We start from the raw sequence: 20,992 nt of genomic DNA on the forward strand, positions 1-20,992 counted from the left end.
TTCATCCCATCTTTCTCTGTGATTTATTTTGTGACATAGGAATTCATTTGAAAGGTCGAACTCACAGACAAGAGCCACATACAATGGCTTTAAAAATTATTTAGACATTTACACCACACTTAAAAATATATCTCAGTTATCGCATTACATACAAAATATCAAAGCAAGTGTTATTTTAAAGAAAACAAGTACATTTTCCAGCAAAAATTCAGCTTTTGAAATGATAAAGCAATAGATGTACTGATATTGCAACAATATAACAAAAGGTAAAAGTATTTTGTTGTCAAAATCTGTGGTAACTCTGGTAACACCTGTGGGAACTTCATACATCCATTAAAGGGTTAGTTCACCCAAAAATGAAAATTCTGTCATTAATTACTCATCCTCATGTCGTTCCATACCCGTAAGACCTTTGTTCATCTTCGGAACACAAATTAAGATATTTTTGACAAAATCCGATGGCTCAGTGAGGCCTCCATTGCCAGCAACTACTAAAGACATATTTAAAACAGTTCAAAATATCTTAATTTGTGTTCCGAAGATGAACGAAGGTCTTACAGGTGTGGAACGACATGAGGGTGAGTAATTCATGACAGAATTTTCATTTTTGGTGAACTAACCCTTTAAAAATCACCAAAACATCAGTTGATTAAAAGTTTTGTTCAGCATTTGTTTGATTAGATGACACTTGCTATGATATTTTTTTTTTTATCCTAATTCAATGATATTTAGACATTTTTAAGTGTGACTTAAGTGTCCAAATACTTATTAGTGTTTCTGTACATTCCTTTGAAATAGTTTCAATAAAAGATTGACTAGAAAAGAGCAGATTACCTGAAAATATCAGAAAGAAAGAGTTAATTATGGTTTCAGCCTACTCCACTTACAAGAATGTGTAAATAGGCAGAATCAGACAGAGCAATAAACATATCAAAACAATTTCGGCACTTTCAATACTACAGTAGCCTATTTAGAAGAACTCAATTCTGATTTTTGAGAAATCACTATAAAGAGTCAAAACAGAGGACCTGATATACTTTGCGTGTGTAAAATATTGAATATAAACATGTAGGACATTTAATCTCCCAAATGTAAAAAATAAATGCAAATACCCCTCATCATAACCCAATATTACACTATTTACAAAAACTCATTGTTCTCAAAGATTTTTTATATCAATCAGGGCTCGTCCCAGCGAGCACACAGTCTCATTTCTAAAGACAGTCGGCTGAGGTCATGTCTGGTCTTTGATGCTGTTGTCTCTGTATTGGCACGTCTTTTAATGTGCTAATAGCTGTGAACAGACGTCTTGTCTCAAGCTGCTGACTGGCAGAAGGTGACATTGAAAGCTGTGTTTTCAGACATGATGCATACTGTGTTGGCAACACTAATGACAGTGCCAGCTCCCACAACATATGCTGATCACAAACTATCACTGTTTCCTTTGAATAAATCCATATTCTATAATCTTTCAAAGACTTTCATATTATATGTTAGAGGTAACCTGCCTCTTTCACATATCTAAAATGCCACTCTGATTATTACACAATAACTGCAATATTTAACATGAAAACTTTTATAGTACCCAGGTGCTCTGATATTTAATGCAGTAGGAGATACCAGGAGCAATGATAACACAAAATTTCTTTAATTACAAATCTGTGTGATGACAGATAGAGTTAGAGAGGCAGTTCTATCTCTGCCTGAAAGAACTGTGATTATTTTACTTGTAAGAAGGTGAAATAGTTAATGTTAATGTTAGTAAAAATCAAAGTTCATTGTTTGTTCATGCTAGTTCACAGTGCATTAACAAATGTTAACAAATACAACTTTGGACTTTAAAAATGTATTAGTAAATGTTGAAATTACCATTGATTGTTATTACTAATAAATGTTGTAGAAGTATTGTTCATTGTTAGTAATTTAGTATCCAACTAATATGGTTAACTAATGTTAACAAATAAAGCTTTATTGTAAAGTGTAACCAAAATTTCATTATGGCTATAGGGCTTACGGGCAATAAATAGTTATGAATTAAAACATGTATGACTGAATTTCTTGAAAATATGGATTGAATTAAAAATATTTAAAGTACATTATTTCATTAATGATTGTTTACATGTTGTCAACTGTTCAATACATTTCAGTAAATAGGATTTTAAAAATGTACACTTAGACTTACATTAAAGTGACAGTTAAAAGAATAAGGCGAAGAACAGTTTGGTAATATTATTAAATATTAAAGCATAATATTACTACTTTGATTGATGTGTTCACTTATTTAATATACAGTGTGTTAATATAATTTATTTTTAACTGACCTCTTGATATATTGACACAGCAATATTATCATCTGATATGTAAATATTTTTAATAGCACTATAACTGTTGGAACATATATTTGTCTCTTATACCAAAAGACATCATGGCAATGACAATCACAATGGCCCCAGATCTCTCCTACACAGAGTTCAACTTTATAAGGAATGTTCTGAGTTGAAAACTACATCTCTGGCCTTCATGAATGTCACTTTGTGTGTTTGTGTATGTGTGTTTTCCACATGGCTTATTAAAATGCCAAAACAGTAATATAAATGCACAGATAAACATAGGAGCCTGCCTGTTCATATCCATCAATAAAATTTGATTACTGTATCTACACCGCACAACTAGATCACTTCCATCATAATTAACAGAGCTGTCTACATTGCAGAGACATGTCTTTGTTGACAGATGCCCATGTTCCATTTTGACATGCTGCAGCTACTCCAACCACTTTTGTTTGCCTGTCTATTTGAAATATGTGTGAAGTGATTTCTGTGTATTTTAGTCATTTATGACCATGGCTTCCATGTGTAGTATTACTTATATCTTATTATAGTATTTAATAGTTTAATTTTTATATTTTAGTAATGTTGTTATGTGCTTTTGTCATTTTTATTGGTTTTTGTTTTTTATATTTCTATTTAGCTTTAATTTCTTTTTATTTTAGTTTTAGTAATTTTAGTACTTTTATTTAATTTAGTTGCAAGGCAAGATTTCTAATTTTCATTTGAAAGGTTTTTTAACTTTAAATTTTTTTCAATAGTTTTAGTTAAAAACAAGAACACTGGTGGTTTTAAAGCCACATCCTGATGTTTCTGGTCTCTTAATGTTCCTGCTACCCGCCAAATCTGCAGGTAGAATAGTTTGACTGGCCACAGATGGAGAACATCACTTGACCAATGACTAGAGGTAATCTGAGACATCCATCCTATGGTTTCAAGGAAATAGGAGACACACAGTCATGAGTCTGCAAGTCCACCAGGAAGTGGCTATAGTGTGTGCAGTCTGCACAGATATGCTGTCACTGAGGTATTTTCACCTTTATATTTCCTTTTCTTTATTTCTCCATCAGTGACGTTGGACAGGTGTGTTCAGGATCCCTGTTTCTCCTCCGAGCTTTCTGGAGGGAGTGGAGCTTCCTGTGATGTTGGAGACTGAGCTCCTCCGGGACCATCTGCAAAAAGAGAGCAAAGAGACAGGTTAATGAAAAGAACACCACATTTGTGTGTATGCGTAATTTGACTGACCTGTGAGGGAGAGTTCAGCTAGTTTGAGAGGCAGGTCAGAGGGGCTGACACCGGCAGGAGAGCCCAGGATGTCAGGCAGAGCATTTCGACGACCTGACCGACCCGACGATGCAAAATCCAACGCCGGCTCCACCTCCGTCATCTCACCACTGCCATTCTAGAATCAAAATTATGAAAAAATAGGCAATTTTAGCAAAAATGATAAAAGTTGGTTTTCAAAAAGTAGAGGAAAGTCAAGTCAAGTCACTTTTATTTATATAGCACTTTATACAATACAGTTTCAAAGCAGCTTTACAGTGATAACAGGAAAATGATTCAGTGATGCAAACAAGAGTTCATTTTGGCTGTAGAGGATATAACAATGACACTATACGGAAAACATACGGAGAGCATCAGCTTTCGGTTCTGCTCTGACAGCCGCAAGACAAGCCGAACGCGGTGAGTGTGTGTTAGAAATCAGAAATGGTGAGAGAACACTGTGCTTGATACATTTTTTGTCTTCAATCCAAACTTGTGTCTTCAGCCGACAAAGTTTAAAACCCATCTGGCTAGCACGCTTTCCATAATGTTTACACATTAGGTCAGTAGATGGAGAGTAGGCGGTCTTTAGTGTCTGTTCGAATACATTCTACCACATGAGTGTTTAGACTACAATGCAGTCAAATTAATAATAGGCAGTGGCTCTTTGCACTTTGCAGATGCTATTTACACTAAGTGTAAATAACAATTAGATGCTATTTACACTAAGTAAAAATAGCACATTTTCTTAGCGATAGATGCTGTTTACGCTAAGTGCAAATAGCTGTAGATGCTATTTACACTAGCCTAAGTGAAAATAGCGATAGATTCTATTTACACCATGTTAAAGTATCAGTTCCATTTCAGTCGGTCACGTTCGACGTACGTCAGAAGTGAACCGACGAATTGGGATATCGCTAGAGAGCCCTATCACCTTCGAGTGTAACTAAAAGAGACAATGGAATTGGTGTGCGATATTTGCATAACGCGCACCACCCCCGCAAGGCGGGTATAAATATGGAAGCGAATACAGTCGCACTCTGTCTTTCGCTTCGGAGCCAACTTGTGTTTGCAAAACAAAATGAGTGAAACCAAAGAAAATAAAAACATGAAGAACTAAAAACAAAAACTAAGCAAAATTAAGCAAAACAAAACAAGAACCACAACAAAAAAAAAAAAACTTGGTAACATTTGAAGCTGTTAAACTCAAACAGGTACACTGTAAACAATTTCTATTGTTTTCACAGTATTATACTGTGTTCTCAACAGTTCGCCAATTGTATAATCTGAGTACATTATATTACTGTAGATTCTGTCGTTTTCACAGCTTGTTACTGTATTCTTAACAGTTTCCAACTGTATAAGCTGTGTACAGTATGTTACTGTAGATTGTCAATGCATTCTGGAAAAAAAAATGCCTGTACTGTATATCTAAATACAGTACTAAATGACCGCGAAAAACAACCACACACCTACTCAAGCATGATCAGACTCATCATGAAGATGAAAGACCACGAGTATGATAGGTTAACTTTTCATTTTTTTTTTTCACTTTATATGTTTTATTCTGATGTTATTTGCAAGATATAAAGCTACGTTTTAGTTAATACGTTTCCATAAAAGTACGTGAGCAAGTGTACATTTTCTGGCCTTTTCCTCCTGCAGCATGGTGAAGATGAAAGTCTTAGGACGGAGTAGGCCTACGTGAAATTGGTGGGTGGGTATACTTTAAAACACATGTAATTGCCTTATTTGTTTTATACAAATGTTATTTGCAAAGTATAAATACGTTTGAGTTAATAAATATATGTATGAACATCGGAGTGGGTGAGCATTTCCCATTTAAGCCGCACTAACTAGAATTTTCCTCCCGCAGCGGCACTGGCAGACCGGCTGGACCATCGCGAGACAGGCGGGAAGAGTCGTTGTGAAGACAAAAAGCCTACTACGTGAAATTGGTAGGTCAGCTTTAAAACGCATGTAATCGCCTTTTTTTTGTTTTGTACCAATATTGTTTGCAAGGTATAAATATGTTTAAGTTTATAAATGTCCGTAAGAACATCGAAGCGGGTGCTCATTTCCCTGTTAATCTGCACTAAGTAGCTCTTTCCCCCCGCAGCGGCGCCGGCGCTGGCAGAGACCGGCTGAACCAACGTGAGACAGGCGGGAAGTGTAGTTGTGAAGATGAAAAGCATACGTGAAATTGGTAGGTCAACTTTAAAACACCTGTAATCGTCTTTTTTGTTTTGTACCAATGTTGTTTGCAACTTCAAGATATAGCTGGCGCTCATTTCCCAGTTAAACCGTGCTGACAGCATTTTCTTCCTGCAGCGGCTCTGGCAGACGGGCTGAACCATCGTGAGACAGGCAGGAAGAGTCGTCGCAATAAAGAAGACCCTTTTCTTTATAGCATGCGGTTTTAAGATTTAAGATGATATGTATTCGCTGGTTATTGTTGTATACTGCTACTAATTAAGTACTTTAATTCTTCAAACTTTTATTTTTATATTTCCAACATTTATTTTCCACTGGCACAATGTGTTAATGTGATTTTAGTGGTGTGACTTTAATTGTATTTTGTTAATTGATGAAATTAATATGCTGGTAATATAAATCTGTATTGAAGTTCAGCTATGAAATGTAAAAGATGTAAATAAAGTTGATGTGAAGCAATAACTTGTGTTATTGAATATATAACAGTAAAATTAAAATAAATAAATAATAATAAAAATTAACTGTAAAAATAACTACAGTAGTTTTAAGCATACTGTAAAATAAAGTACAACATTATACTTAAGGCTGTACTTTATTTTACAGTATGATTAAAACTACTGTAGTAATTTTTACGGTAATTTTACTGTGGTATGAAACACGGCAACTACTGGATAAATGTTGCCAGTAAGTTACTGTTAATTTGACAATAAACATTTTACAGTGTAGGTTTATTTGCAAATATGAACACAATGCATAAACAGGTAATAGATGACACTTGAGATTGTTAGAAGATGAGACTTATATTGCAAACTTTGAGTCTTTGTCTTACAGAATCATTGGAGCACACACACACACACACACACACACACAAGGGAACATCGTTGAGACGAGGGAAGACTGGAGATCGGATGAGGTAACAGCAGTAGCTAACAAGGTAGTCAGGAACACAAAGCAGGTAAGTAGTCTGTAGCATCAGACGTGGTCAGACGAGTGTGAGTGTGCTCTATATAGTGCTTGTGATGAAGGCTAGATGAGTTCCTAACCCTAAACCAAACCCTATTCCTAACTCTAACCCTATACATGTTGTTAATTAATATTACTCAGTACTTGTATAATTACACAGTGACAAGGACACCTTAAAATAAAGTGTAACCCAAAGCTTTTATGCAACCACACATTCTGAATTTTAACAATACTCATGTGTAGGTGAATTCGAAGAAAGCACATAATTTACATGCTAATTCTACTGTTATAAATATGCTTGCTTATCCATTATGTAATATTTAATTTTTTGTATGTTCTTGCACATTGTGTCATATGCTATGTAGTACACTTCGATAAATGCAGAAACAATCACAGCACTGCTGTTTCTATGGTAATGGATAAAGAATAACCTCTGCTACACAACATGTAATCGTTCTTTTCTTCTCTTCCTGTTTAGTGGCTCTTTGTGAACCCTCTGCCCACTGCTGTTCACTGTAACACCTAATGCACTCTATAAATTAAGGCTTATAGGTTTTCACAGCTTTTTGTTTTTTATTTATTTATTTATTTATTTATTGCTTCATGGTAATGAGATTTGGGGAAAAGTCACAATGTAACAAATAAATAAATAAATAAATATTGATGTAATCTTAATTGTATAAACCATATATAGATTAATGATGTAATATGTTTATGTAATACATACACAATAGTGACCAGCATAGTCTTCAAAATATCTCATTTTGTTTTCCCACATATGAACGCAAAAAAAAAGGCATGGAACAGTGTGAAGATAAGTAAATTGTAACAAAACTTGCCCGATTGAAAATGTGAATACCTGCCCTAAACTGTTAAATAGTTGACACTTGACTGAATGTACGTGATTTTATGCTAGATATAATTTCTTATTTCTTTCCTTTTGAGGTAAGACAGATGACAGGTCATGTCTGTAAGATTCACCCACAGAAATGTACACACACACACAATGATAGCAAGCCATCTGTTACCACTCTGGCTTTGCACCAAGGGAGTTCATCTAGTTTATGGTAGGTCTGGAGGGCATAATCTCCCCCTCTCACTTCTGTGGGAATGGTCTTCTTGCCAAAACCTAAAACTTAACTTTTCTGATATAGTGTTCTAAAACTCTTTCATTGTTCATTCACTTCTGTACATCTCTATACTCGCTTGTACATTTCTACTGTAGCTTTGTATTGTTGCTTTTTTTATGTTCCGCTTATTTTTTTTAAGTCTCTTTTGGATAAAAGCATCTGCTAAATGCATAAATGTAAATGCAAAACGTTTAGACTGTGGAGGTTGATAGTCAAACAAAAGGGCTCTTGAGTCAAGAGCACGGCCTCTCTTCACTAATGGGGCAGTCGTTGTGTGTGCGGATTCTCACAAAGACCAAAACACAGATAGAAAAGACCTAAGGATGAATGGAAAATTATGCTATCCCAATTAATCCTCTACCAAAACAAAATCCTCTACCAAAACAAAAACCGGTTTCTCTATCTATCTATCTATTGCATTTTGTCATTGGTAAGTTGTTACAATGGAACAATGATACTCCATCCTCTCAATTCCAAGTATACTTGTGCTTTAAAATGGTTAAAAAAAAAAAAATAATAATAATTCTTTCTTTTTTTCCTGATCTCTGTCCTTTGATCATGACAATGAAACCTTTTTGTTTTAAGATATTTTGAGAGGCATTTTATGGGACAGAACAATGAAGGAGAGACAGGAAATAACTAGGGATGAGAGTATGGAACAATATCAGGAAAGGATGTCGAGCAAGGAATCAAACTCGTATCACCCGTAACACTAATGTGTCTGAGCGCCACCCACGAGGCTATGCCTCCGACATTTGGTATGTTTTGATTTAGACTTGGATCTAATTTCAGAGTAGCAGAAGATAACAACCAGATTGTTTATAATCGGTGGCTAATTTTAGAAACTAAATAATTAACAGGTACATAAACAGTAAAACGGAACAAGCAGGGAACAGAAGTGAACCAGTCTATCTACTGGTAATCCAGGTCAGTGTGCCAGTGTATGCTTGGGTTTGTGTTTCAGAAAGAAAGTCAGGTCATTAGTGATGAGACAAGAATATTTAGACAGATTAAATGAGAAGGAACTGAATGGAAAATTTAAATAATATCAATCCACAAATTTGACTTGTGATGCAAACTGGAAATATAAATCACACCATGTTCATTCGTTTGGCCAGAGAAGAACTGGCCCCCCTGACTGAGCTTGTCACACCCTCACCACATGGACTTTCAGTTTGTTTGTTTTCATTAGTCACATGTGCTCCTTTGTTCTGTTTTTCCTGCCACAATCAGTCACCATGGACACTCCACTAATCATCACAGCTGTCTGTCATTTGAGTTAATCGTATATAAATTCCTGTCTTTCCTCAGTTCGGTGTGGGGTCTTGTATGTTACAAGTGTTGTGTTGTGTTCTGTTCCTGCCTTCATCTGTGTTTGCCTATTGGATTATCTAGGACAGATTTATTGATAGTTATCTTCTTCGTCATGTGAGTTCCTACACAGCCACCAAGTTACAGAGCTTGGTTTCTCCCAAGGTTTTATTTTTTTTCCCCATTTATGTCACCTGATAGAGTTTGCGTTCCTCTTGCATTGGTTTGCTTTAAATGGGGTTTATAAGACACTTAATATTCAGTAATATTATTGATTTGACTGCACTGACAGTGTTGGATGAGAACAAAACTTGAACTCAACCTGGCTGAATAATGGCACTACTGTCTTCTGTAGATCTGTTTATAGCTGAATCAACTTCATTTTATAATCTATGAAATTTGCAACATCAACACTGTTATTGAACTTATCAACACTGAACTGACTTGAGCTGAATAATGACACTATTGTCTTTTTAGAGCTGTTTTACAGCAGAATTGGAATTTGTAATATTTGATGTAGTTTGCATCTGTCACAAACTGTGGCTGTAGTCATGCACATGATGAAGGAGATAATCTAACAACAGTCATTAGTAATAACTTTTTTCAAGATACCGGAAAACACAGGAGATAATATAAAAACAACCACGTAGAACAAAGATTATACCGGGCAGAGAACTGAACAAAACACAGGGCTTAAATATGGGGAGTAGTCAGTGTAATCAAAGATAAACGTGTGGGAACTGATTAACAACCAAGGAAACTAACTAGAAAATGAAGGCAGTCAAAACAGGAACAGAACACAGTGAAAACAAAACTATTTTGTTTTGACTACACATTACAGCATCATTGATTTGGTTATTTTCCTGTTTATTACTGTAAAGTTGTTTTGAAACAATCTGTATTGTATAAAGCATATACATCTATATCTATATAAATAAAGGTGAAATGTGATTAAACTCTTACATCCATCCACAATAAACACATAAAACTAATAAAAAATCAAACAAGTCCTATTGCACATTCACAGGCTGCATGCAGTGTGAATTATTAATGCCCCCACAATCCCATAATGTTAAACAGGTCCGTTTAAAGGTTTTTAATTACTGTCCCTCTATTTATAGAATGTTACAGCATGTGCATGTGTCTCGTCCTCTTGTTGTGCTTCCATGGCAACCGCCTCATTATCATCCACGGATGGGGAAATGTAAAGCACCGACTTAATCGTCCATTTACACAAAAACTTCCTGTCACGAAAAAAAGTGTCTTTGTTACACGTTACATGCACAACTATTAACAGTAAACTACACATAATTACATGCAACTATCCCTAAACCTAACCCTTGAATAGCCTTCCTGATAATGCTTGGGGCTCAGATATACTCTTCCAGTTTAAATCTAGTGTAAAGACACATCTCTTTAGCCAAGAATTCACATACTACATCTCATAACATTGTACTCCAGTTATATCAGATGAAATGCACATTATCTTTTGCTTGAAATGTTATGAACAGTAGCTTCGCAAATTATTTTTTATTTGCTTTTCTGTTTCTACCTCGGAGTGCCCATCTCTAAACTGTTATTTAGAAACATGCATTTTCTGTAAAGCTGCTTTGAAACGATATGTATTGTGAAAACGCTATACAAATAAATGTGAATTGAATTGAATTAAATGCACTTAAATGTATAATTACACTTTTTATTGGTTTATTGGTAAGAATTATTTTATTATATATTATTTTTATTATTTATTAACCACAAGTAAAACCATACATGGCTACTCACTACCACTGTCAAATGATATTAGATTATGATATGTTATATAGGCCTATAAAAGAAGCCTAAACACAGGTAAAAACTACACCTTCACAGACATGAATTATATATTCCCCTACCCACCTAATAAATATATATCGATATAAATGGCTATAACATAGTTTTCAATATAAATATTCCACATTTCCACAAACCATGGTAAATTACTACAGTTCATTCATGGTAAATGTTTGTAAGGGTGGTGATTTTGGGATTTAAAAGTCTTCTATTTTCATTAATGGCACAATGTTTCTCCTGTTTTCCTCATCAGTCTTGCTTGGAATGTTGAGGCTGTTTCATCCAATTTAAGACTAGTTTAATCATTAAGTGATTTGTGGTTTGTAACCGAGAGGTGTGTGTCGAATTGAAACGCTTCTCACTGGGTGTCGTAACGCTGTTTAATAATGGTGACCGGGAATAAATGCAGCCCCTTTAAGCTTTTGTTCCTTTATGGGCGTGCTGCGTAGTTCAAAGTAAACTAGTGAAACACCTGAAAACAGCACTATTTGTTCTGTATTTGTTGTTACTGACTGAGAAACCACTTCAGATGATTCAGTGACAGAGCGGTCCGAACGAATCCAAATCATTTCAGATCGTTATGCAAGCGCGTTTGGCCAATTCACGGAAAAGAAAGAATCGAGCTAAAAGAATGATTAATTCACGAATTATTGGTATCGCTGGTTCAGTCGACAGAAATACGGGACACACATGATAACTGCTGAAATACTCGCACGGAAAACGTTTCTCAGGTCAGTCGGATGAGCGTGTATGGTACGAACAGTGTGTATATAGCTGTACAGCTGCAGGCACCACTGTGGCCATGTATCTAACCAAATTTAGCCACAACACCAGGCAAAGAGGAAGAGGGAGGTTGGGGTGCCCCAGATGAAGATGATTGGCGGGCCGGATTTGGCCTGTGGGCCACCAGTTGACGAGCCCTGTCATACAGTATCAATTTTTTTGGTAACACTTTTTTTTAGGGTCTTTTAACTAGTTGCTTATTAGCATGCATATTAGTAGAATATTGGCTATTTATCAGTACTTATTAAGCACATATTAATGCCATATTCTGCATGACCTTATTCTACATTCTTAATCCTACCCAATACCTAAACTTAACAACTACCTTACTAACTATTAATAAGCAGTAAATTAGGAGTTTATTGAGGGAAAAGTCGTAGTTAATAGTTTATACGTGTTCCCTATACTGAAGTGTTACCATTTTTTTTTATTCCAAATTAATTACTGTGGTAATTTAGCTCAAACCATTTAACATACAAACTGAATTTAATTTATAAACTTTATATTTAAAAGTTTACAGTTTGAAAGTCTCTCATACAGAGTGATGATACCATGAATATTTGCATATTATTTGCATATTTTAATATTTGCACACTGAATTGTTGTTTGTTTTACAATTAAAAAAGGTGAATGAAAATGTTTAAAAAATACAGGTAATGTGGAAGCAAGGGAGAGGGAAAGATACAGAGAGAAATGAAGAGGCTATTAAATAGATCCTCTGGGATGGATTAGATGTCTCTGTCTATTTAACTCTCTTTTTTCATCTCACCTTCTCACATTCTCTCTGTTTCTCTCTCTAAGCCTTCTGAAGGATCAGAGTCTGTTTTTCGCACTTTGTCTGTTGGATTTCCAGCAGATTAGTGTGAAACTGCCTAATGCCCCTGGCTAAAACGTATCTGAATTATACACACTCACACACACGTTAACACAATCATCACGAATCCTACAGTCTGGATATACACAGAAAATGTATTTCTTGGTGAGGCACAAGAAAAGATATTCACATCAAATAGTCACACTTTTGTCCCTACAACAATCTTTTATTTTGTCAACTTGCATGTTGTTATCTCTGAGTAAATGAAGCCTTTCATCCAAGCGTTCAAGAATTTATTTCCGGTAATTCTTGATAAGCCCAATATTAGGTACACATAATACTTGTGTAGTATAAACTCAGACAATGGACCACACCAGTCATAATAACTATAAATCTGAATGTTTTAGTTATCTCTTGTGCATGTACTGGGTGGCTGCTATGGCATTCTGGGTGGTTGCTTACTGGTCCAAGCCAAAAGAGCCCACCCTCAACTTTCTATGATGGTTTCTAGATATACTGAAAACGGCAGAAAGGTCTTATAATGGTCAGTCCAAACGCAACACACACTGCAGTCTTTCAGAGTTGCTGACCTTGAAATATAGTCTGGTCATTTAGCATATGTGCACCAGCCATGAGATGCCATCTGGCTCAAAGCATTGGCAATGCCTCTGGCATAGCCCCGGAAATATGTACAAGGGTTATCAGGCTTGTGTTTGTCCTGTGAAATAAATCAGTTTGCCTCTGAGCATCTTTTTCAATGAGTAAGAAGTATAAAATACACTGACTGGATGGATGGATGGATGGATGGATGGATGGGCACTGCACACATAACAAACACATATGGCAATACAGTAATGACAGGGGCAATCTGTAAATCGTTAGGAAATGCACTGCATGTTAGTGGTGGCAACCCAACTTTGGTATTTCTGCTGCGGTCTCTGAGTGAATCTCAGAGAGTACACTTTCATGACTGTTTCTTTACACACTTCAAAACAATAATAATGTCAAATTAAACATTTCAATTTAAAGTATATTTTAAATCATTATGTTTTAATAATCTTTTGTCATGCTTTAAAGGTAGGGTATACAATTTCAGAGCGGCTAGCAATAGAAAGCTAGTTTTGAAAGCATTAGATTCTACTCTCCCTTCAGAGCGCTCTCCAAAGCCACGGCTCATTCAAAACACGTGCGCAGGTCCCGCACAGCCAGAGCAGAATACTACAAAACGTCATAAGATACTGCATTAAATTACCTGATGTCTCAAAGCACATAACATTACAATAATAATTGAAGTAAAAAACGTACAGAGCTGACTGCTGCAGATTTATTTTGGCGTTGATAGTGTTGACACAGAAACGCATAAATCTAAGGATGTGAACAGCTCTGGTTAGAACGTCATGCTTTAACATCTCTAAATTATGGTTACAACATGGAGTGATCGCAGCATAAGTTTTGGTTCAGGAGGAACTGTTAACTGATGACGTGATGTCTAGACAAACTTTTTTGGTCCTGAGACTTCCACAGACGATATATGTACATTTTTAATATTTAGACCATTTCTATTATTGACTGCTATGAGGGTGTGAGGAGAATTTCAACCAGTGTACTTCTACCTTTAAAGAAGTACACTTATTTTGATGTGCTGACTAACATACTAAAGCACATGTTAAAAAATACTTTAATTTTAACTGTAGTCTGTTATTCAGTATTTTATTTAAAGTTAATTTACTTTAAATGTAAATTGCAACTTCATCACTACAAATGTGTAATTACAAATATATTTAAACACATGACATACGGGTTTTAATAGAAATGGCATTAAAGTATATTAGTTTAACACAAATGCTTGTCAATGTCAATACATTCGGCTGCTGTACACTTCAACCATATTTCATAGACAACAGAATTATGAAATTACATATAAAGAAGTCCTACTTATGTGCACTAAAAAGCACTCTAAAGTTCAATTGCATTTAATATAAATTTAAATTACATTTTCTCATTTATTTATCATGCAATTAAGTTTCTGAAAACATTGCATTCAGTTTGCACCCAAGTATATTATTTAAACGGTATTATTTCGATAATAGGTATTCTTTTCACAAGTATGCTAAAATGTACTTCTTTTCTAGTACTTCTTCAGTTCGGGTAATACATCGACCAGGCTGATTAATCAGTCATTCTGAGAATATTGCTATTGGCTGATAATTTTGTCCAATGGGCCAATTAACAAAAGTGAACATTCCATCATGTGTTCCAAAGTTAAAAAGAACTATTGATTTTTAATAATTTTTGTGTAAATATTATGTCAAATAAGTGTTTATTTAAATTCAGTATTTTTTTTTTTTTTTGTTATATTTATTTATTTATTTTACATTTCATGTGTTATTCTATTATATCATCTGCATTATATTGATTATTGGCCAGCATGTTCTCTATATATCAGTATCAGCTTTAGCCATGAAGGAGAAAAAGAAAAAAAGTGGACCACCACTATCATTAATTCTGTCTGTAACTCAGTAAATCTAATCTTGTGTAATATGCTAAAAGGGACCCATTGATCTCTGGATGGTGATTTAGTGGATTAAAAAAAAGCTCGTTCTCTCTCTAGAAACATCCTTCTATCTTGACAGTGTAATTAAAGGAAAGAGAGAGATGTTTCTTCCTGTGAGCCGCTGAGAAACATTAAATCCCAAAACAGTTTGCGTGTAATGTTTGTGTTCAATTATAAATGTGTGCAAATGTGCAAGTATACTGTGTATGTGTGCGTGCAGTAATTGTGCTCAAATTTACTTCATCATGATTAAGAAATGCTAGAAGACTCATGATTGAACATCAGGCAAAACAACAAAAAAACATTTATTATTAGTGGTGTTTATTATTAGGCTACTATTGTATTACTCAGGCCCGCACACATGAATCATACAAACTGTGTGATATCGCAGCCATGAATTAAGAATTAATTCCCACAATTTATGAATTTGTGGCCATGTTTCATTAATTAATTTCCTCATTTTAGTTAAATTGTGGCCATGTTTTACTAATTTGTTCCCTTGTTTTAATTTAATCAAAAAGTGGCCACAAATTACTTATAGCCTAATGGAAGAATGAATTAATAAGTCACGGGAACAAATCCCCCCCCACACACATCCATCCATATGGGGCTCTATACGTTTCTAAGCTATTGGGTGATTTTTTTTCTTTTTTTTCTGGCTGATTATAAAAAGTGTGGAAAAAATAGACTTACACTGACAAAGGGACTTAGGTCAAATCTAGATAACAGAATATCATAGCGCCTCTTTTGACTTGGGCCAGTAAATAACCTCCTAGAAACCACTCAAAACACCTAACCCGTATAACCACTGTGGCAGCAACTTTTTCACAGGCAAACACTACTCACAATTTCTTCAGACAATATTAAAATCTAGCTAATATGTTAATATGTTTGTTGCACACTGTCAACAAAAAGCCAATAAAAACAAACATATACAACCAGCTGTCCTCTCTAATAAAGTGATTGTTTTCAAACTGAAGCAAGGCTGAAGGGCTGAAAGATGGTTAAATGTCTTGTCAAGGTGAACACAAAGAGGCAGTAAACACGGAGCGACTCTCAGCATCTTAAAAAGCAAGGAAAAGCGTGGGCTGACTGTGCTGAATTACCCAGAATACCACACTGAGACATCTTACACAACAACCACATGTTGCTGGGAATCAAAAGTACGAAGAGCACATTTATGCATCCCTTGCTTTTCTCCACTGCACAACATAATAGCAGCATGTCCTAGAACACAAGGCGGGGGGTAAAGAGACAAGACCGAACACATGCATATGAGGAAATATATTCTGCTCTACAGTGACTCATTTGGTTAAAGAGATCATTCCAGAATGAGATCTCTCCTAGGGAATACAGCAGCTCGGAGAAGGCTTATCTGAGTGGTTCTTGGAATCTGCTGGACACTGGGAGAGATATTTCTAAATGGCTGTACTGCTGTTAAATTGTTTTTTACATTCTAGAGTACAACTCACATTGAGTATGAGATTCCAGGGAGTGTTACAACACCATCACTTTCCCAATTAGAACTGAGCTACAGGGGTAAAATCACTATATGTGTCCAACAACCTCTTGGTTGTTGAAGTTGTGAGGTAGGTTGTAACATCAGCACTCTTGGTGGTTAATTACTCACCCTCATGTCGTTTCACACCCATAAAGATCTTTCATCTTCAGAACACAAATTAAGATATTTTTGATAAAATCTGATGGCTCAGTGAGGCCTCCATTAACAGCAAGTTAATTTACACTTTCAAATGGCCAGAAAGGTACTAAAGACATTTAAAACAGTTCATGTGACTACAGGGGTTCAACCTTAATGTTATGAAGCAACGAGAATACTTTTTGTGTGCCAAAAAAAAAACAAAATAATGACTTTATTCAACAATATCTAGTGATGGGTGATTTCAAAACACTGCTTCATGAAGCTGCGAATCTTTTGTTTCGAATCAGTGGTTCAGAGTGTGTATCAAACTGCCAAAGTCACATGATTTCAGTAAACGAGGCTTCATTACGTCGTAAGTGTTTCGAAATATCAATGGTTCACGTGACTTTGGCAGTTTAATACATGCTCCGAACCACTGATTAGAAACAAAAGATTCGTAAAGCTTCGAAGCTTCATGAAGCAGTGTTTTGAATTCGCCCATCACTAGATATTGTTGAATAAAGTCTTTTTTTCTTTTTTCTTTTTTTGGGTGCACAAAAAGTATTCTCGTCGCTTCATAACATTAAGATTGAACCACTGTAGTCACATGAACTGTTTTAAATATGTCTTTAGTAGCTTTCTGGGAATCTGAAAGTGTTAACTGTCTTGCTGGCAATGGAGGCCTCACTGAGCCATCGGATTTTATCAAAAATATCTTAATTTGTGTTCTGAAGATGAACCAAGGTCTTATGGGTGTGGAACGACATAATTAATGACAGAATTTTCATTTTTTGGGTAAACTAACCCTTTAAACACTAATTAACACAGTTATGGAATAAGCATATATTTCAATGACTTCAATTAGAAGCAGATAAATATGGGAATACTTTATCAATGTTTGCAATAGACATGCAAAAAAATAACAGCGTATCTTAAATTATTATTATTTGGGGCACTTTACAGTGTTAGAGTTTTTATAGTTTTATATTGTTATCAGCACTTTTTTTTTATGTTACAATTTATACTTAATATTAAGCTTACTTATTATCATTACGCTATTATTCCATCTCAGTTAAAATCTACCTGACTCTTTTTTAAATTTATATCAGTTTGAAAGATAGGCTATACATTTTTAAACAACCTGCCATTTGGGTAATGATATTTCAATAATGCAGCCAAGCCAAACAACACAGAGCATGGTCAAACAAAACACATGGATCATAGATGAACACATAGGGGAAAGAAGCTAATGCCACTTTAGGCCAAATACACACTTTTATTGCTACTTGTTAGAGTTCTGAATTGATATATCAGTTTCAAGACAATTAATTTTTTAATATATAATGTTACAGATTCTGATTGAAGGCTAACCTTTAGGCAAAACACTAAAGTATAGATTTACATATTAGGCTATATTAAGCTTAAATGGCCTCTGCAGTATTATTGTACAACATTCAAGAAAAAAAAAAGAATTATCATTTTTTAAGATGAATATTACAGTCATTTACTCTCAAAAAACAGCAACATGTGAAAGTATCGATGTTTCGTAACTGTACTAATAAGCAAATGTTAACTGGATTTAAAACTGCTGTAATATTCAACATCTTAACCCTGATGATTGTTCATGTTTAAACCAACCAAACAAATATATATATTTAATCTAATGTTTAAAGAAAGAGAAAGCTAATTAGTTAAATGACCATCTAATATTAACAATTCAATATTTTAGATAAAAGCTTCACTTACCAATAATGAGCAGCCCTACAGCAAGATGGTTTTCATTTCTGCGTTTATCATGTTTCTCTTGGACAGAACAGGTGTGTATCAGGGCATCTTCAGACAGTGTGTGTGTGGCATTCAGCCTCTTGAACAGTTCACAGAGCGTTTGGAAACAGACTGTACCATCTTCACCACACTGAGGGGGAGGACAGAATCAAATCAGATTGTTTTTTTTTTGTTTGTTTGTTTTATTGTTTGCTCAGTGTTACACCTCCGTAAGTAAAATGAAAATGGCTTCCAATCTGAGTACAAATCAAAATGTGCTATATTTTGAGTTTATTGTCTCAACAAGAATTCCACACTTAATATTACACTCTAAAAATTCAGTGGTTTTGTAAATATGACAATAATAAATAACTATACTACCTTAATAAAAGCTCTGAATATAAATGAAGTGATTGAGTTGGACATACCAAAATAAATTACTAAAAATCCAACAGCTAATTTTGTCTAACATTCACAGCTGATTACGTTTTGTTTGTTTGTTTGTTTGTTTGTTTCATAAAAAGAAATTAGTATTTGACTGACTAACAAATTCTAACTCTTCGCTAGTTATGTTAGCAAGTGTATGCTAGCTATTGCCAGTTAGCTATATTTAGTGGATTCAAATAAGTTCACATTACTTATAAATATTTGTTTTTTAAATTGGCTTACTCAACCTTTTCAGTTAGCTTACTTTATTTTGTTGAGTCTACTCAAATGTATTTGTCTTGGTAGGTACCAATAGTTATTCAGATCTTGTTCTTGTTTTTAATCAGTTTATGAGGAATATTTCATTAATTTCACAGTGTGAAAGATAAATGTATCCCAAAAAATGTATTTTAATGTATCCCAAAAAATTTATTTTAATGTTTAGAAGTTTAAATGTAACCTTTTTTTTTTTTTTTTTTTTAAACACAGATTGTTTGTAATGGCTATGGGATATTTCATACTGTTTGTTATTATATAAATCCAGTTCTATATACGTTGTTATTATTCAGGAATGACCACGAGATGTTTGGAAATTGGGTTTATCTGGGGGAAGCTGTTCCTAAGGGTAGCAAAAAAAACAATTGTTAAAAATTATTTAAAGGCACAAAATGTAATTTTTCACCGTTAGAGGTCGCTTATTCAAAACAAAGGTGTAGCTTAATGACACCTTGATTTCGCGGAATCATGGGAGGTGTTGTCTTCACGTCTGGAAAAGAATCCGACGAGACTCTGGCAGAAATCATATTCATGGATGAGCTAATGTAAAGATTTATTAACATTAGACGACCGCTTCCGCTTCTTCCGGTCATGTGTATGTGGGGTAACGCAGCGCTGTTTTATCATATGAGATACATTTGTGTGTTGAAAGTTGTTATAATGCTAGCGTTCGCTCTGCGGCTACTATGAGACTAGAGACTATAAGCTACATTGATATCATGGTAAAACATAGTACTCGCGGTAAATCAAGAAAATGAGATTTAACCAATAAGACTTACTGTGCTGAGCTATATAACAATGACTAGTTTCCTGTTGATGAATATATCCAAACAGTTGCTCACCTGTCTAATAAAACACATAATATGTTAAAGCCTTTTTGGTGTTTCCATGGTTTCTACAAAATACAACCAAATCGAGGGTAACGCGGGTATGATGTCATTGGTAGGCCACGCACGGACACGATCCGTGTCCTGGTTAAAATTGCTTATTTCTCTGGATTTAAACATTCTTTGAAACATTTAATGTAAGTACACAAGTCATCAAAATATATCTATAACATTGGTCTAGTGGTTTTGGATATTTTAATCCAAAAACATATTGTGCCTTTAATATATGCATGTACAATCAAACAAAATAAATGCATATTAAAGCATGCATATTTAACTTTAGTCCATGTTTTCTTTAAGTTTTACAGCTCACCAGGTAGTAGGGTATTTTGTAACACCAACACTATTTGTATTGAATGTTCTTTTACACCGTTTTTGTATAAGCTTTATATTTCAAAACAACAGCAATTTGTTACTTACCGATGTTAAAACAAAACAAACAAACTAATTTTATTTATTAATAAAAAATAAATAAAAGGTACAACTATCCAGTAACATTTCTAAAACATGCTGATTCGGAGCTCCAAGTTTAATAGCCATATTTAGGCCTATAAATCCTCGCATTATGAGGTTTTACAATATTGCATAAAAACTTACCCGTCTAGTCAGAATTTAAAGACAGCTTGCTGATTCAATTCAAGATGTAGTCCTGTACTGTTCACTCATTTTTGTTCCAAACGTTGCCAAACAGATTTGTTCTGGAAAGGGATGTTGCTGTAATTACTATATTTTGGAAATTCACTTAAAATGTCAATATGAAGTGCCAGTACGTTCAAGCAAACACTTTTTATCTGTGCTCATTAGAATTAAC

At 34.7% G+C, this 20,992-nt stretch overlaps 1 long non-coding RNA gene across 2 annotated transcripts; it reads right to left on the reverse strand.

The window, feature by feature from the left end:
• On the reverse strand, positions 1 to 20,793 carry LOC127500782 (uncharacterized). 2 transcript variants are annotated; one of them, XR_007926421.1, is made up of 5 exons: positions 20,779 to 20,793; positions 18,575 to 18,743; positions 3,573 to 3,729; positions 3,365 to 3,499; positions 1 to 3,253 (listed from the first exon to the last, which is right to left on the reverse strand). It is a non-coding gene; the product is annotated as an uncharacterized LOC127500782 (long non-coding RNA). The 2 variants fall into 2 exon arrangements; XR_007926420.1 differs by having other exon boundaries at positions 1 to 3,499.
• Positions 20,794 to 20,992: the final 199 nt, after the last annotated feature.

The sequence above is a fragment of the Ctenopharyngodon idella genome, chromosome 19, assembly GCF_019924925.1.
Source record: "Ctenopharyngodon idella isolate HZGC_01 chromosome 19, HZGC01, whole genome shotgun sequence".
Lineage (NCBI taxonomy): Eukaryota > Metazoa > Chordata > Actinopteri > Cypriniformes > Xenocyprididae > Ctenopharyngodon > Ctenopharyngodon idella.